At 38.1% G+C, this 17463-nt stretch overlaps 1 protein-coding gene across 1 annotated transcript in view; it reads left to right on the forward strand.

Annotated features, from left to right (window-relative positions):
* Window positions 1-17463, forward strand: part of LOC128660187 (protein Wnt-11b) — a 33523-nt gene that overhangs the window by 3109 nt on the left and 12951 nt on the right. The gene's annotated exons all lie outside the window — the stretch shown is intronic.

Below are 17463 nucleotides of genomic sequence, written 5' to 3' on the forward strand. Positions count from 1 at the left end.
GCTCCCGGACATAATGCATTGCCGCTCCTAAATCATTCACTTGCTGTGTTTCTAGGAATGACATGGAAGAGCATCTGTGAGCAAGTTCTAACAGTTAGAAATCATAATTTGTTTGATAAGAAAATGCTTTTTTTAATTAGAGCATTTTTATTATTCTGCTGTAATGTTTGTATTTCATATATGAAGCACTTTTCCTCTTTCAATTAAAAGTCAAGAAAATACCAACAGGCAAACTAATTCTCTTCAGCACAACCAAAAGCTTTACTGATGGGAGGGATTGGTCTATAATTACTGACAATCCCTTGAGTATGACCACCACAGGACATGATTTTCTTAACTGAGTCCTGTTGGTTTTAAACCCTCTGGCAAGGAAATGACTCAAAGTGATACCTCAGGGTAAATACTCATGCACTGGAATAAGGTGAGTGGGGTGGATGCTGTGATCTGCTGTTGACAAAGAGAAAGTTTTTTTTTAAAAAAAATAAAAAAGCAGCCTGCTGTGCAAATGCTGAATCAGACAGTGATTTCAATGAGGTGAAGAATAATAAAAGAAATGATAGGAATGACTGTTGTGCGTGAAGAGCAAACCCCAAAGCATCATAATGAGACACATGCAAATCCAGATGTTACATGCAGTACCATTCACCAAATATAAACTAAGTTACACATCACAAACATATGTCATAGAAAATAATGTTAACTGGAAAAAAATCTTTAGCTTAAAAGGAACAATGTACTGTAAAATGTTCTCCCTTTTCATGTGTTTTTAATAACCATAAAAAAAAGAATATATATATATTTTATGTGAAATCAAATTTAACATAAAAATTATATATAAAAAAACAGTAAATGACTTAGAAATTCTTAGTGTCGCCCCTACCTATATACCAGAACACTGCACCTTGCTCTACAGAGCGGGTCTGGTTTTTACACAGCGCATCGCAGCAACACTGTCTAGTCACAGTGTGCCCGGTCGCGCCATTAAAATAAATGTAGCTCGCTCCCGCTACTAGACCAGACTTGCAATTCAGGCAATAAGTGGAGACTCTTAAATAACTCCACGTGCATGAGCACAGTGTTATTTATATGAAACACATGAACTAACACCCTCTAGCTGTGAAAACTGTCAAAATCATTTAACTAAGAGGTGGCCTTCAAGGGCTTAGAAATTAGCATATGAGCCTACCTAGGTTTAGCTTTCAACTAAGAATATAAGAATACCAAGAGTACAAAGCAAATTTGACGATAAAAGTAAATTAGAAAGTTGTTTACAATGACATGCCCTATCTGAATCATGAAAGTTTAATTTGGACTTTACTATCCCTTTAAGTATTGGGCTTTGATATACAGACAGAGGAAAGAAAGAAGCATTTGGGTGTATAGTAAGAGGTACAATAAGGAAACCTGAACTCCCTGCAAGCTGAGCCCATTTTAATTGATTGCAGTGTAAAATAACAAAACCAGCTATTTCATATACAACAATACATCTAAAGGAACAATATCTCATACATATTATATTTTGCTGCTGGTATAGCAAGCCATTAACGGGAACCCAATTTTATGTAACACTGTCATGACTGCATACTTAATCAAAACAATAAATTTTGGCTTCTTGCAATCTTTTCCAGCTAATCTGAATTTAGAAATCTATTTTGATGTCTTATCTCCTGTCCTATTATTATAAATAAATAGGTTATTTTGGCTGCTAGATTTGAAACCAACATAACAATATGCATTTTCAACATGTTTCTATATAGGTTGAACCTTAATAAACAGATGATACGTTGGGTTCCATATCACATGAAATATTATCCTAAATCAAAATATTTTTGTTTCCAAATGTAGAGTATTACTATTCCAAACATTTTTCTTTTCTTTTTTTAAGCTTTAATCTATTTATTTATTTTAGATTATCCTTCCATCTTGATTCTAAAGGTTATATGGATTCCATTTTTCTTATGCAATATTCTGAACAAATAGGGTAATTTGGTCTCCACATCCATAGCCAAACCCCTGGCTATTTTTTAGTTATTTACTTATTTGATGAAAAGTCAATTACAATAGGTGATATCCTGTTATGTTTAACCAGTTATTCAAGATTTCATTTTATATCTAAGGAAAATCCAATGGATTATTTTGATTATTTATATCTTTCATTTTGTCATTTTTAACCAAGTTAATTATTTTGGCTGTCATTTAAAAAATTTGATTGAAGATTGTTTCATGCAACAAAATCCAGGATTTATTACGGACATGAGCTAAATACAGTTTTGTGGAAGATAAAGGAGGCCTGATAGATATACTAAGTACACAGAAGTATTCATTGAGACATAAATTGTACAGATGATTCATACAACACAGATAAAGTAGAATATCTATATCTTATGTATTTATGCCATTAATTGATTTTATAATGAATATTATATATATATATATATATATATATATATATATATATATATATATATATATATAAAGTTATTGATGTCTTTATATGAGGTTTTCAAAATTATAACAAAGTTTGTAAACATGAATTTATTTCAAAATATTCACAGGAAAGTGATTTTAAAACACGGAAAGGAACTGCACTATCAGACCGGACCGGGTACACATCCTATGACCCTGCAACATGCTCAACCCTGGGTTCTCACTGGCACTCACAGGAACTGTGCTGTCCCCAGAGTCATAGGCAGTTAACCCCAGACAGGTCTGGGTGCAAGAACCATAGGTAAAATTACAAAACAAATTAATACAACACACAGAGTGTGACGGATACTCCGGCTACCCCGACTGGGTAGCTCTGCCAAACGGGTCCTGCTTCCTCCCTGCCGACTGCAGCTATGTAGCTGGCAAGTGACCACAGCCTGTAGCCACCCCTGATTCCCGACAGCACCAGTACTCAGGGTCCCACCCTGTGGCAGACTCTGGCTACCCAGACTAGGTAGCTCTGCCAGAGGGTCCTTCCTCTGCCTGGAAAAGGCTGCTATGTAGCCCAGGAAAGTGATTTTAGCAGGAGCCCACCCAAATAACTAGACATTCTAGCATTCAGGTGAAACAGGAACTCTCTTTATTGTAAAACATACACTCCTTTTATACACACAGCTCATCTTGATAAGACCCTGGACAATCCCACAATTTTCCCGCCATTCTCGCCCCTCCAGACTGACCGGCACCTCCATAGCAGCCACAGTCCCACAGAATCCCAGTACCTAGGCGTGGCAGTTTCGGGGTGATCCCGGTGGAGCGGTGGCACTTCCAGTGTGTCATTAAAAATAGCATGATTCGTTACTGGGGACCGGAGTTACAGTCCATTGAAGTTATGGGGTTAGGGGTGTCTAAAACCCTGGTTCTTAAAAGAGCTCCCCTCCGATAATTCCCACAGCTCTTGTCCTCTCTAGGGGCTACTAATCCCCAAAAGAGCGAAGCTCTGCGGCAAAGGGCTGCTGGAGCGACCAGGGGTAAATTTAGCGGGTATCCTGCTGTCCTGTGGCCGACCGGGAGTTCCAGGAGCCCGGCCAGCCTGAGAGGGGTTAGGCGGGTGTCCGTTGTGAGGCGGCCAACTGGGAGTTCCAGGAGCCCGGCCAGCCTAGGAGGGTTTTCCCGCTTAAAGACCAGCTTTTCTCTTAACAAGTTTAGAACACAAAAACATGCCAACAAAAAGCTTCCAGAGATTGTGGTTGCTCTGAGGAGCCCAAAACCACTGAGAAACAACAGGGGTGAGGTTGTAGGGTGTAGGGGTTTAGCCCTTGCAGCCCGGTATCCATGACAACTCCCCCCTACAGTTCGGCTAGATCCACACGGGTCTACTTGGGGCTGTCCGATGCTTGAGGCACCCTGGGGGGTTTCTGCTGGCATTTATCCCCTGCGCCCTGGGCACAGGGATAGTCACACGATGCAAAGTACCAAACAAGTTTGCCAAGGCCGGCTCCCAAACAGTTGCTCTCCAACAAGTTCCAGTGTCTTTAAGTTCCATGGCCATTCTGCCTCCCTCTGTGACACTCTGTTGGGTACCAGCTGACCCACCCACAAACAAAGCCAGTGCCAGTTTCCCAGCTGTATTCCCACCCCAGACCGGAGGGTGAGGTTGCTCCTTGGTGGGGCAGGCAAAGCTCGGGTGCCCAAACATGTGGCACCAACTGCATAAGCTTTTATTTTCCTTGCCCAATGCAACGCCTTCCCCCGGTGAGAAATCCTCCTGGGCGTACAAAGGGTAGAGATCATGCCCAGCTACTGGGGAGAGAGACGGGCTGTCTCTCCTCCTGGGAAGTGGATCTGCTGCTGGCGAGGGAGGCAGACTACCTCTGCTACCAGAGAAACTGTGCTGCCACTGGGGAGGGAGACCGGCTGTCTCTGCTCCCTGTACGGGGTTCTGCGGCTGGGGAGAGAGACCAACTGTCTCCTCTCCCAGAAAAGGATTCTGCCGCTGGAGAGAGATATCGATACCCGTCTCTCCCTGCAAGGGGTTCTGTGTAAGGGGAGGGAGGACAACTACCTCCGCTCCCGAGGGATGGATCTGCCGCTGGGGAGAGAGACCGACTGTCTCCTCTCCCGGGAAGGGGTTCTGCTGCTGGGGAGAGTTATCAACATCCGTCTCTCCCTGCAAGGGGTTCTGCTTATGGGGAGAGAGACCGACTGTCTCCTCTCCTGGCTCTGCCACTGGGGAGAGAGACCGAGTGTCTCCTCTCCTGGCTCTGCCACTGGGGAGAGAGACCGACTGTCTCCTCTCCTGGCTCTGCCACTGGGGAGAGAGACCGACTGTCTCCTCTCCTGGCTCTGCCACTGGGGAGAGAGACCGACTGTCTCCTCTCACAGGAAGGGGTTCTGTGTAAGTGGAGGGAGGATGACTACCTCCTCTCCCTGGGGATGGCTCTCCCTGGGGCTGAGCATGTTGCAGGGTCATGGGATGTGTACCTGGTCCGGTCTAAGATTGCAGTTCCCTTCTGTGTTTTGTATATGTCCGGGGTGATTACATAAGCCTGTGCACCCTTAACTTGTACCCAGTTTGTTGGATTGAGAGCTTGCATTGTGTGGCTGTTTTAGGGTCCCAGGTTTTTGGCTTGTCCCATTTGGCCAAATGCGGTAACTAACCCTTCCATTTTTACTTTTAATCTTAGCTGAGAGCGTGTGCGTATATATATATATATATATATACACACACACACACACACACACACACACATATATACATGCATACGACATAGAATTATGGTATAGAATCACACTTGCTGCTTCCAAGTACTGTTTTAAGCAAAGCATGAGACGCCACTTCTTGACGGCTGTTTCAAGTTTTTTATTTGGAAGCAAAAAACGTAAGAGATTGTAATTTGCATATGTTGCCCAGAGTTCCCTGGTGCATTGGTAATATATACACAGTACTTCCGGGGGAAAATAAAGTGGGGATACTTGGCTAGATTTGTTAATTTTATGTACAATAATTACTATTATGTAATGGGGGGTTTTAATCAAATGCTTTATCTCCACCATACATGTATCTATCTATATTTATATCTATATATTAGATTTTGTAATTATGTATGGTGTGTGTGTATATAGATATATAGCCCTTCTTTGTATCTCAGTTTATTTAGTTGGAAGCTCACATGTTTTTGTAGGTAAGGGACCCAAGGGGGGGGGGGGGGGAATACATTGACATGGTCCTGGGCTTATAATCATTTGACCAAATGCTGTAACTATCTCTTCTTCCAGTCTGCTTAAAGACAAACATCCTACCATTCAAAACCATGTTTTCCATAAACCAAGCAACTGTATGACTGTATATACAACATTGATTCTCTATATTTTGAGGTTTCACGTTGCTGGTATGATTATTTGTTCAGTTTATTTTGAATAATGATTTTAAACATATGTATTTATTTGTAACAATTTTCAGAGCTATAACTCACTGTCAGAGTGCATTGCTACTGTGTGTGTATTCTTATGAAACAAACTCCTGACATGTGGAATCTCTGAATATTAAGTTACTTTATCACACCATTTACAGGAGAGGTACTACTAATAAGCTCCAGAGAAAGAACATCCCACATTCACTTATCAAAGCTATTAGTGACTCCTAATTCATTAACCATCTTATATTGCCTTAATTAGGCTAATCTTATAACCCCACATAAAGGGGGATAGGTAGCTGAAATGACCAGATGGAAACTGTTTAACATCTAAATATTTTCCTCTGGCTTCTGAATTATTATTTTTTTGCTTTGATCACAGCCACCAAGAACAAAGGCATATCTCAGTGGTGAAAGGCATGCAGTAAATTACATATATACAGTAATTAGCACATAGGTATTGGTGAATCTCATTGTGCACCACAGGACTGTTTTAGAAATTAAAGGGATATGAAACACACATTTTTTTCTTTCATGATTCAGATAGAGCATGCAATTATAAGCATTTTTACTCCTATTATCAAACTTTTCTTTGTTCACTTGGTATCTTTATTTGAAAAGGCAGGAATGTAAGCTTAGGAGCCAGACAGCACCTAAGCTTACATTACTGCTTTTTAAATAAAGATACCAAGAGAACGAAGGAAAAATGGGAGTTGCTATAAATTGCATGCTCTATCTGAATCATGAGGGGAAAAAAATTGAGTTTCATATCCCTTTAACTATAAAGTGCAAAGACTAGCAGATAGCAACATCAGTTATTGAACTTGTAAGCTAAATAGTTTTATATTTATCCATAGGTGTAGCAGTGAAGAGAGATATGGTTTAAAAGCTTCATCATAAGCAATTAAAAGATCTATATGTACAAATATAATATTAATAATAATAATAATAATAATAATAATAATAAATGTGTAAAGTACTCACCAGATTCTGTAGTGCTGAATCATGTTTAGTTACTATAGATGAAAAACATGTTTGACCAGATTAAAGTGCCGATTTACTAAAGTGCGGACGGACATGATATGATGTAATGTATAATGTCCGCCGCACATCGATAAATGCCGACAGAATATGCTGTCGGCATTTATCATTGCACAAGCAGTTCTGGTAAACTGCTTGTGCAATGCTGTCCCCTGCAGATTCGCAGCCAATCGGGGAGCAGGGGGAATCAATCAGCCCGATCATATAGGATTGGGCGGATTGAAGACCACAGCCTCTGAGGCAGCGGACAAGTTATGGAGCAGCGGTCTTTAGAAAAACTACTGTTTCCGGCGACCCTAAAGGCTCGCACGGAAACAGGGACATCAAGCTCCATTCAGAGCTTGATAATTTGGACCCTAAGAATGGAGCGCAAGCATTTGCGCGTGAGTGATAAGGGGTTTATTGTGTTTGCGCTCGTCTGGCTTATCGATCATATTACGATTTGAAAGTAAACACGATCGCTTGAGCACAAATCACGATTTATGCTAGAATGATAACCGCAACTTCAGAACTCTGGTTAACGGTTTTGTGAAACTAAAAAGTTGCACAAAACACATTAAAAATACATAAGTATAGTCACACTCATAATAACACTATGTAATAAAAATTAAGAAAAATATTGCACACAAAAGTTATAAAGGCTCAAAGATATGAGATCTCAGGTAAAAAAAGTCAGGCAAATGGCTTTAACATAGAGATACATACATATGGATGTTTAAATACGGATATGTATGTGTGTATATGTTACGGGTAACATATGAAATCTGAGTAATCCTAAAACTGACATTACCCAATTGGCTGTGGGTAAAGCCCAATGTACTGTAATTCCCCCATTGACACTATTTATTTTTCCTCTGCCTGGGGGGGGGGGGGGGTTAAGGAAGGTGCCTGCCGATCTTCTGTCATCCACCATAAGTGAATCTTTGCCCACCTTGAACCCCCCCCCCCCGACGGAGGCAAAAAAGATGGTGAAGATGGGGGTAATACAGTGCATGCTATATATGTTTGATGCGGTTACTCCGCACTATGAGGGTATTTATGAATATACACCAGGCTTTACCCACAGCCAATGTGTAATGTCCGTTTTACCCAGGTAATCCTAGGATTACCCAATATCTGACTTTACCCACATTATATATATATATATATATATATATATATATATATATATATATATATATATATATATATATATATATATACATACATACATATACACATACACACACACACACATAGAATATAGATAGAAATGCTGTTATGTGATTAAATATATGATCCCTTCATGAATAAATAACAAATTGAAACATGGCAGTGTGTGATTATTTTCTCTTATGCCTTTATGTTAATTTTTTTATATCTGTTCTCGATCAAAACTGTTTACTAAATATTTTCTAAAGCACTTGTTTGTAATACTCACTTAAAGGGACACTGTACCCAAATTTTTTCTTTTGTAATTCAGAAAGAGCATGCAATTTTAAGCAACTTTCTAATTTACTCCTATTATCAATTTTTCTTCGTTCTCTTGCTATCATTATTTGAAAAAGAAGGCATCCAAGCTTTTTTTTGGTTTCAGTACTCTGGACAGCACTTTTTTATTGGTGGATGGATTTATCCACCAATCAGCAAGGACAACCCAGGTTGTTCACCAAAAATGGGCCGGCATCTAAACTTACATTCTTGCATTTCAAATAAAGATACCAAGAGAATGAAGAAAATTTGATAATAGAAGTAAATTAGAAAGTTGCTTAAAATTTCATGCTCTGTCTGAATCACGAAAGAAACATTTTGGGTACAGTGTCCCTTTAAAGTACCACTCAATGCAGTAGAATTGCATAATTAACAAGTCCATAGTAAATAGACTAGATTTTTTTCTGACAAATGTATTTTTCTCTCATTTTCCAGCCCTGGTATGCATATATATATACTATGTGAGCTTGTGCACATGCTCAGTAGGATCTTCTTGCCCAGAAAGTGTGAATATAAAAAGACTGCAAAACTTGATAATGAAGTAAAATACAGCTGCTGTATCTGAATCATAAAAGTTTATTTTGACTTGAGTGTCCCTTTAAATGTGCAGTGCATTAATCAAATACATTTTAAGGATAGTTAAAGCACCAAAGTGTAAGGACACTACTCAATAAATTGGTGAGATATGCTTGACAACCACTTGATTTTTGTCCAGCTGCTACACTCAGGATTATCATTTATGAGCTCACCGGGGGAGATATACTCTAATAAACCCTTCTGTGTGTTTGTATCAGGATAAGGAGATAGTGAGGAATGTGGGAGGAGGTGAAGAGTTATGTACTGAGTAAGGAATAGGGCACAAAACACTTTACTAGTGAGACAATTCACAACTTAGTGTATAAAAAAAAAAAATAAAAAAAAAATGGCAAAATAGAAATGTGCTTAAAGAGAAAGTAAACCCCAAAAAAAATATAGCATGCATATATGAAAGAACACTATCTAAACATATGTTTAAATAGTTGTTGGTCCTTAGAGGGACATTATACACTCATTTTTTCTTTGCATAAATGTTTTGTAGATGATCCATTTATATAGCCCATAAAGATTTTTTTTTAAACTGTATAGTTTAGCTTAATTTTAAATAACATTGCTCCGATTTTCAGACTCCTAACGTAGCCCCAAAGTTTTAGGAGAATACCTAAAGATACCTACTCCAGCTTGCTCCTGTTTGTGTAAAGGGTCTTTTCATATGCAAAAGAAGAGGGAGGGGGGTGTCTTATTTCCCACTTGGAGTCTATCTATCTATCTATTGGGTTCTTGTAAAGCGCGGCTATTCACCCGTAAGGGTCTCAAGGCGCTGAGGGTTGCAGTTCAGTCGAAGAGCCAGGTCTTGAGGTCCTTTCTGAACTTAGTTAGGGCGGTAGCTTGTCTGAGGTGCAGGGGGAGGGTGTTCCAAGTCTTGGCTGCCAGGTGAGAGAAGGATCTGCCTCCCGCTGTGGTTTTCCTGATGCGGGGGATGACAGCGAGGGCTTGGTTGGCCGATCGATGTTGTCTGGCAGGGGTGTAGAAGGTAACGCGGTGGTTCAAGTATTCGGGACCGATGTTGTGGAGGGCCTTGAATGCGTGGGTGAGAAGCTTGAAGGTTATTCTTTTATTGATGGGAAGCCAGTGCAGGTCCCGCAGGTGTTTGGTGATGTGGCATTGACGAGGGATGTCAAGGATTAGTCTGGCCGAGGAGTTCTGGATGCGCTGTAGTCTCTTTTGGAGCTTGATGGTGGTGCCGGCGTAGAGTGCGTTACCATAGTCCAGTCGGCTGCTGACGAGGGCGTGAGTGACAGTCTTCCTGGTCTCAGTTGGGATCCATTTGAAGATCTTTTGCAGCAGGTGAAGTGTGTGGAAGCATGCAGAAGAGACGGCGTTGATTTGCCAGTCCAAGGAGAGTGATGAGTCCAGGATGATGCCTAGATTTCGTGAATGGTCGGTGGGGGTTGGAGGGTGTCCGAGGGTTGTGGGCCACCAGGAGTTTTTCCAAGCGGATGTGGTGGGACGGAGGAGGACGACTTTGGTCTTGTCTGCGTTCAGCTTTAGGCAGTTGTAGCTCATCCAGGTGGCGACTGCTGTCAGCCCTTCGTGAACATTTCTCTTGGCGGTGGTGGGGTCACTGGTGAGTGAGATGATTAGCTGGGTGTCGTCGGCATAGGAGACGATGTTGAGGTTGTGTCGTCGGGCGATGGCGGAGAGAGGGGCCATGTAGATGTTGAATAGGGTGGGGCTCAGCGAAGAGCCTTGGTACACCGCAGCTGATTTCTGTGGGCTTGGAGGTGAAGGGTGGGAGTCTAACTTTCTGGGTTCTGCCGGTGAGGAAGGAGGCGATCCATTCCAGGGCTTTGTCACATATGCCGGCATTGTGTAGTCGGTTGCAGAGGGTGAGGTGGGAGACAGTGTCGAATGCTGCTGAGAGGTCTAGGAGAATGAGGGCGGCGGTCTCTCCTCGGTCGAGTAGGGCGAGGATGTCGTCTGTGGCGGCGAGGAGGGCGGTCTCGGTGCTGTGGTTGCTTATCCAGCTACCTTTTCAACAGGGCTAAACTGAGAGCTTCTAAGTAAGTTTTTAAACATTTTTTTACTGGATTTTTATATCAGTATCTGTGCATTTTATTCTTTATAGTAGTGTCTATTACATGCAGTTATATGAAAATTGGTGTATACTGTCCCTTTAAGGACTGATTGCTTACTGGCTAACTAGTAGCCCGAATTTACAGGTCAGCAGTCCCAGGCATTGTTTAATTCCTTTAACAGTCTTTGTGTTAATCACCTTAATTGGAAGTTTATTCCATTAATGCAACCCCCACCTTTCTGTAAAACAATGCTTCCTCACATTATTCCTTAATCTGCCACCAACATTGTTTTATTAATATACTTTATAACCTTTAAACCTCTAAATTTCTGCCTGTTTCTAAGCCACTAAAGACAGTCTCTTATCACATGCTTTTTTATTAGCTTTTCACAACAGGGGAGTACTAGTTCATGTGAGCCATATAGATATCATTGTGCTAATGCCCGTGGTTTTTGGCAGACACTGCACTAATTGGATAAAATGCAAGTCAATAGATAATACATAAAAAGTCATGTGATCAGGGGGCTGTCAGAAAAGGCTTAGATACAAGGTAATCACAGAGGTAAAAAGTGTATTAATATAACCATGTTGGTTAAGCAAAACTGTGGGAATGGGTAATAAATGTATCTATCTTTTTAAACAATAAACATTTTGGAGTAGACTGTCCCTTTAAGATTATGACTCCTTGTTATTGCATTTGTTTTGTTGTGGAAAATGCTTTCAGCTTCTACTTTATTATGTCCCTTCATATATTTAAAGGTTTCTATCATGTCACCTCTTTCTTCCCTCTTCTCCTTTAAACTATAGATATTTAGGTCATAGAGTCTTTCTTTGTACGTTTATTTTAGACTGTGTACCATTTTAGTAGCCCTCCTTTGGACAGTTTTTAGATTATTTATATATTTTTGAAGATGTGGTCTCCAGAACTGTACACAATATTCCACTGGCCTTACTGGCTGCACTGCTGCATTGTGTAGCAAATTTTAAAATCATCTGAAATAATAATTCCCAGATCCCGTTCCTCTTTAATTACAGTCATGAATGTACCATTGAGACTATAATTGGCTTTGGGTTTTTGGTCCCAATATGCACAATTTTGCTCTTGGTAATATCCAATGTCAGAATTCATTTATTTCCCCAGTCCTCCAGTTTCATAATATCACTGTTCATTTGATTAACCCCTCCTGGAACATCAACTTTGTTACAATTTGTTGTATCATCAGCAAACAAGCAAACCTTCCCCTGAAGCCCACTTCCAATATCAGTAATGAACATGTTAAACAAAACAGGCTCAAGAACATGCCTTACAAGCTTAAAGGCACAGTCAACACTAAAATTGTTATTGTTTAAAAAGATAGATAATGCCTTTGCAACCCATCCCCCAGCTTTGCACAACCAACATTGTGATATTAATATACTTTATAACATTGAAACCTCTAAATGTCTGCCTATTTCTAAGCCACTATAGACAGCCTCTTATCACATGCTTTTTTATTAGTTTTTCACAACAGGGGAGTGCTGGTTCATGTAAGCCATATAGATAACATTGTGATCACGCCACTGGCTTGTGGCAGACACTGAACTAAATAGCTAAAATGCAAGTCAATAGATAATAACTTAAAAAGTCATGTGATCAGGGGGCTGTCAGAAGATGCTTAGATACAAGGTAATCACAGAGGTAAAAAGTGTATTACTATAACTGTGTTGGTTATGCAAAACTGAGGAATGGGTAATAAAGGGATTATCTATCTTTTAAAACAATAAAACTTCTTGTGTAGACTGTCTCTTTAAAAGAGAGGCAAACAGATAGGCTTTTGTGTCCCTTAGTTCTGTCACTGTCAGTAGTGAAACCAAAGTATGTGGCTATTCTTTTTGGCAACAATCTACTCTTAGTGCCAAACGCAATTATGACACTCTGAGGGAAATTGTTATCAATAATTAGGTATGGCTCATATATACAGATTTCATTTCACAATAATACACCTCTGTCATACACTGCAAACACTTATGCTTATACCCTCAGAAGCAGCTGATGAGACAGTCTGTCTTTGTTTTCCTTTGTTCTTAATTATCTAGCGAAACCATCTAGTATAATTAGAACTGCTACTACTAACAACAAATACAGCTTATCCACTCAGTATGAGCAACGCTTATCCACTCAGTATGCGCAACTCACTAGTATACCGTGTAGCCAGTAGCAGACATACTCAACAGGGCTCCCTGGTCCAAAAAAAATGTTTCCCCCCAAGGGCAACTCAGTAATATGCAATAGTAATAATTGACATTCTTCTCCATATAATGATTTTGAGTGAGTGTGTATGTATGTATGTATGTATGTATGTATGTATGTATGTATGTATGTATGTATGTATGTATGTATGTATGTATGTATGTATATATATATATATATATATATATATATATATATATATATATATATATATATATATATATATATATATATATATATATATAATACTATCTGGCAGTGAGTTTCTATTTTACCCTGATGAATACACTGCTCTGTATAAATATGATGGATTATGAGAATGTATATACTGTGCTGTATAAAGACACTAACAGTAAACACACTGGAATGTATAAGGATGTGAGTATCTATACACTGATGAATATACTGCACTGTATAATGATGATGAACATCTATACAGGTAATGACTATATAGTAACAAACCTATGTATAGACTGGCTACTATGGCCCCCCCCCCCCCCCAGCATTTGGGCCCTGGTACCGCTGCACCAATGGTAGTTGCCCCCCTGCATGTCACAGTGATCACTGTATGATTCCTAAGGAGCTACTCTACAAAATAATAATATTAAAATATGGCTTATATTCTTACCTTCTTAAAGAGATCTTCACTACAGTTAATTTAGTACCATAGGTCATATATAAATTCTGAGCTTTCTCAATCCGTAAGTGGTAGTTTAAGGGGATCTGGGGATTGCAATATTAGAATAACACTGTAGCAACCCTAAAATTCATTAGTTCCAGCCTCCCTGAATTTGCTAAGCAGTGCCTTGTTTAGATATGCAGTGCTCTATACAGAGGTTGTAACATTTTATTTGTCCTTTTTATTTATGTTACCAGGATTTTGTTGTTGTTTTTTTTGAAGTTGATATTTTCTTCTTTCCTCTATATCTATACTATGTATGAAGACAGAGTGAGTTCAGAATGAGTTAGTGTCAGTAATGAAGAGTGAGAGTACAGTAAAACGATGTAGCTTTTAGTCAAGCACAGACTAGCCTGCCTGGCAAAAGTGTGGTGAGCAGTAGGGTGCAAGTTCAAAGGATGGAGGGTACAACATCAGCAAATCTTGAATTAGTTTCCATAACAATAAAACCTAAGACAGGTTCATTTAGAGCAACATCAGGAAGCGTAGAGGAAAATGCCACAAAAGAGCTAGAGTTCCAAAGTCAAGATTTAAATTTACTCTACAAGCACCCTCTTTGGTATGGGGGGGGCAGTTTTTAAGTGAACTATATAACAGTATACAGTGAAATATAAAACAAATAACTAGGTAGGCAACAAATGAATCCATTTTGTGCAAGCATAAAAATAAATAGATTCAGTTTAATTGCAGCTAAACCATCCTTTTACTCAATGACTTAAAATAAAAAACAGATATTGATCACCAACTTGGCTCATATGACAATATAATTTAACTTATATTTAGGCTTTCTAATGATGGAGTCTTTAAATAACTTGCCCTTTTTTCGTTTCATTACACTGAAAAGGAATGTGCCTTAAAATTAAATATATTTTAATCACAGTGCCTTAGTTTAGTGTTATGAGTATTTTTTAAATATTGATTGTTTATATTATAAATAATATATATTTATTCTCAAAATAAAAGTATTGCATACAAAATGATTACAATAAAAAAAAGTCAGTCTTATATAAACAAAATCTGAAAAACTACCTTTAAAAAGTAATAATTAAAAAAATGATCATAAAAATACTTCAAAATATTTGGTGTCTACCCACCTAGTGAAAATACCAATTTAATAATAAAAAAAAAATTAGAAGCCATACATGGGGCACTATTTTAACCATGTTACATTGAATGTTTTACAACTTGAATTTGTCATTTTTTTTTGCTTTTTTAATATAGCATTATAAACATTTTTATTAATATTTGAATATTAATGCCCTTTTATGGTACATTAATACACATTATTGATAAATCTTCCCCACACATCAAGTGTTCTCCAAAATTCTACAATGCAGCTCTGGAGTTAGAAGTCCAGCTAAGCAAAATGAGCTCTAAAAATATATCAGAAATGATGTATGTAGTATTGATTACATAAAGTGTCTACTGGGGATCTTAAACAGGTGTGTACAGAGGAGGCAACAACTCTCTATCCACCTGTAAAGTAGAAACTTTCAGACCTGTCACCTTACAATGTACATGAGGTGTTATAGTGCCATAAATGTATTTGAAACCCTATGGTAAGTGGGTCATTGTGTTTTTTGAATACTTCAAAATCTAAGAATTCCTTACTAGATTAAAATAGGATTCATTATGTTGTACGTTTTTTGTGTGTATAAATCTTTATTAACAAGTTTTTTTTAAAGAATATTTATCATAATTACAGATCTTTATGACCAATAATAGAACAAATTGTCACTCAATTAATGTAACACCTGCATTTTAACATCAATTAAATAAAAAATGCTTTTCAAAAGTGGCTATAGACCTATAGATTTAAATAAAAATGACATAAAATTAAACTGTTGTGTTCATTTATTTACATAGATATTGTATTTAAAGTGAAGCAGCACATAAATAAAAATCATTTGTAAACAATTCTGCTTTCAGGCTTTCAAGCAGTAATGTAAGAGTGAAATATCTCACTTCCCCACAGACCTACAGCTACATGTGCAATGCAAATAGGCTCATGCTACTGTGTACAGTGCACATTGGCTCCTTGTTTTTCATAACAATGGGACTGTGTATTGAGACCAGACGTTGTATCTTTAAAGGCAGCAGCATTCACGTTGTGCTGCAGACAAGGAGTACAAAAGATAAGATTTCCTTAATCCACATGTATTGCCTTTTCTATTCTGCATAATTTGGGGGTTATTGCAGGAAAGTTTTTCTTATTTCTATTTGAGTTTCTTCACAATGTTTATTTTTTATCAACTAGGATTTTCAAGGAAAAAAAAAAAAATTAAAAAAAAATTCAGTGATTTAAATAAAATAAATGAATCTCAAGTTAGGAATGGATTAATACCATAACCAAAAAAAAAAACACAGAGCCTGAATGGATCTTGCAGACTTCATAATCATTAAGATACAGGATACATAGTGATTGCATGATTCAGGTCACAAGCTCCTTGAAGTCCCTTATCGGTCTCAGCAACAAGATAAAATTTGTATGATAATGGACTACAAAACAATATATATATATATTTATATATATAATATATATATATTTATATATATATATATATATATATATATATATATAATATATATATATATATATATATATATATATATATATATATATATAGATATAGTGACTGGCTAAGCAAAATATGGCCATATTGTGTGACTAAGTTCCAATATTATTTAAAAAGAATAGTTGTCTCTTGATGTATTTGCAGGCAATTTTTTGCAGCAGTTCAAAAAATATGTTGTGCTTTTGAAAATATATATATACCACACCGATTTGAGCGATGCGCTCTGCCTTACCCACTTCCTGTTTTCACGGCACTATGGAGCGTGGGATGACGTCACACATCGTAATTACGGTTGCCCTTGCCACAACACAGCGCTTTCGTCCTAAACGCTGTAAATACATGAAATTTAAAGAAGGATGTCCTGGCTTCAGTGTTTCCATAAAACAGAAATTTATTGAACACTCCACAATAAAAGCATGTATGCACTAAGAGTGCATAAATAGCAGCCTTTACGTTTTATGGAAACACTAAAGCCAGGACATCCTTCTTTGAATTATATATATATATACATACACACACACACACACGCATCCTTTTAAAGAAAATAATTAAAGGGGAGTCAACTACAAAATTGTTATTGTTTAAAAAGATAGATAATCCCTTTATTACCCATTCCCCAGTTTTGCACAGCCGACAGTTATTTTAATATACTTTTTACCTCTTTAATTACCTTGTATCTAAGCCTCTTCTGACAGCCCCTTGATCACATGACTATTTATTTATTATCTATTGACTTGCATTTTAGCCAATCAGTGCAGTGTTGTGCACAACCCACGGGTGTGAGCACAAGTTTATCTATATGGCCCACATGAACGAGCAGTCTCCTTTTGTGAAAGGCAAATAAAAAAGCATGTGATAAGAGGTTGGCTGTAGAGGTTCAGAAACAGGCAGACATTTAGAAGTTTAAAATGTTCTAAAGTATATTAATATAATAATGTTGGTTGTGCAAAGCTGGGGAATGGGTAGTAAATAGTAATAACTATTTTGGTGTTGACTCTCCCTTTAAAACC

The sequence above is a fragment of the Bombina bombina genome, chromosome 1 (assembly GCF_027579735.1).
Source record: "Bombina bombina isolate aBomBom1 chromosome 1, aBomBom1.pri, whole genome shotgun sequence".
NCBI classification, from domain to species: domain Eukaryota; kingdom Metazoa; phylum Chordata; class Amphibia; order Anura; family Bombinatoridae; genus Bombina; species Bombina bombina.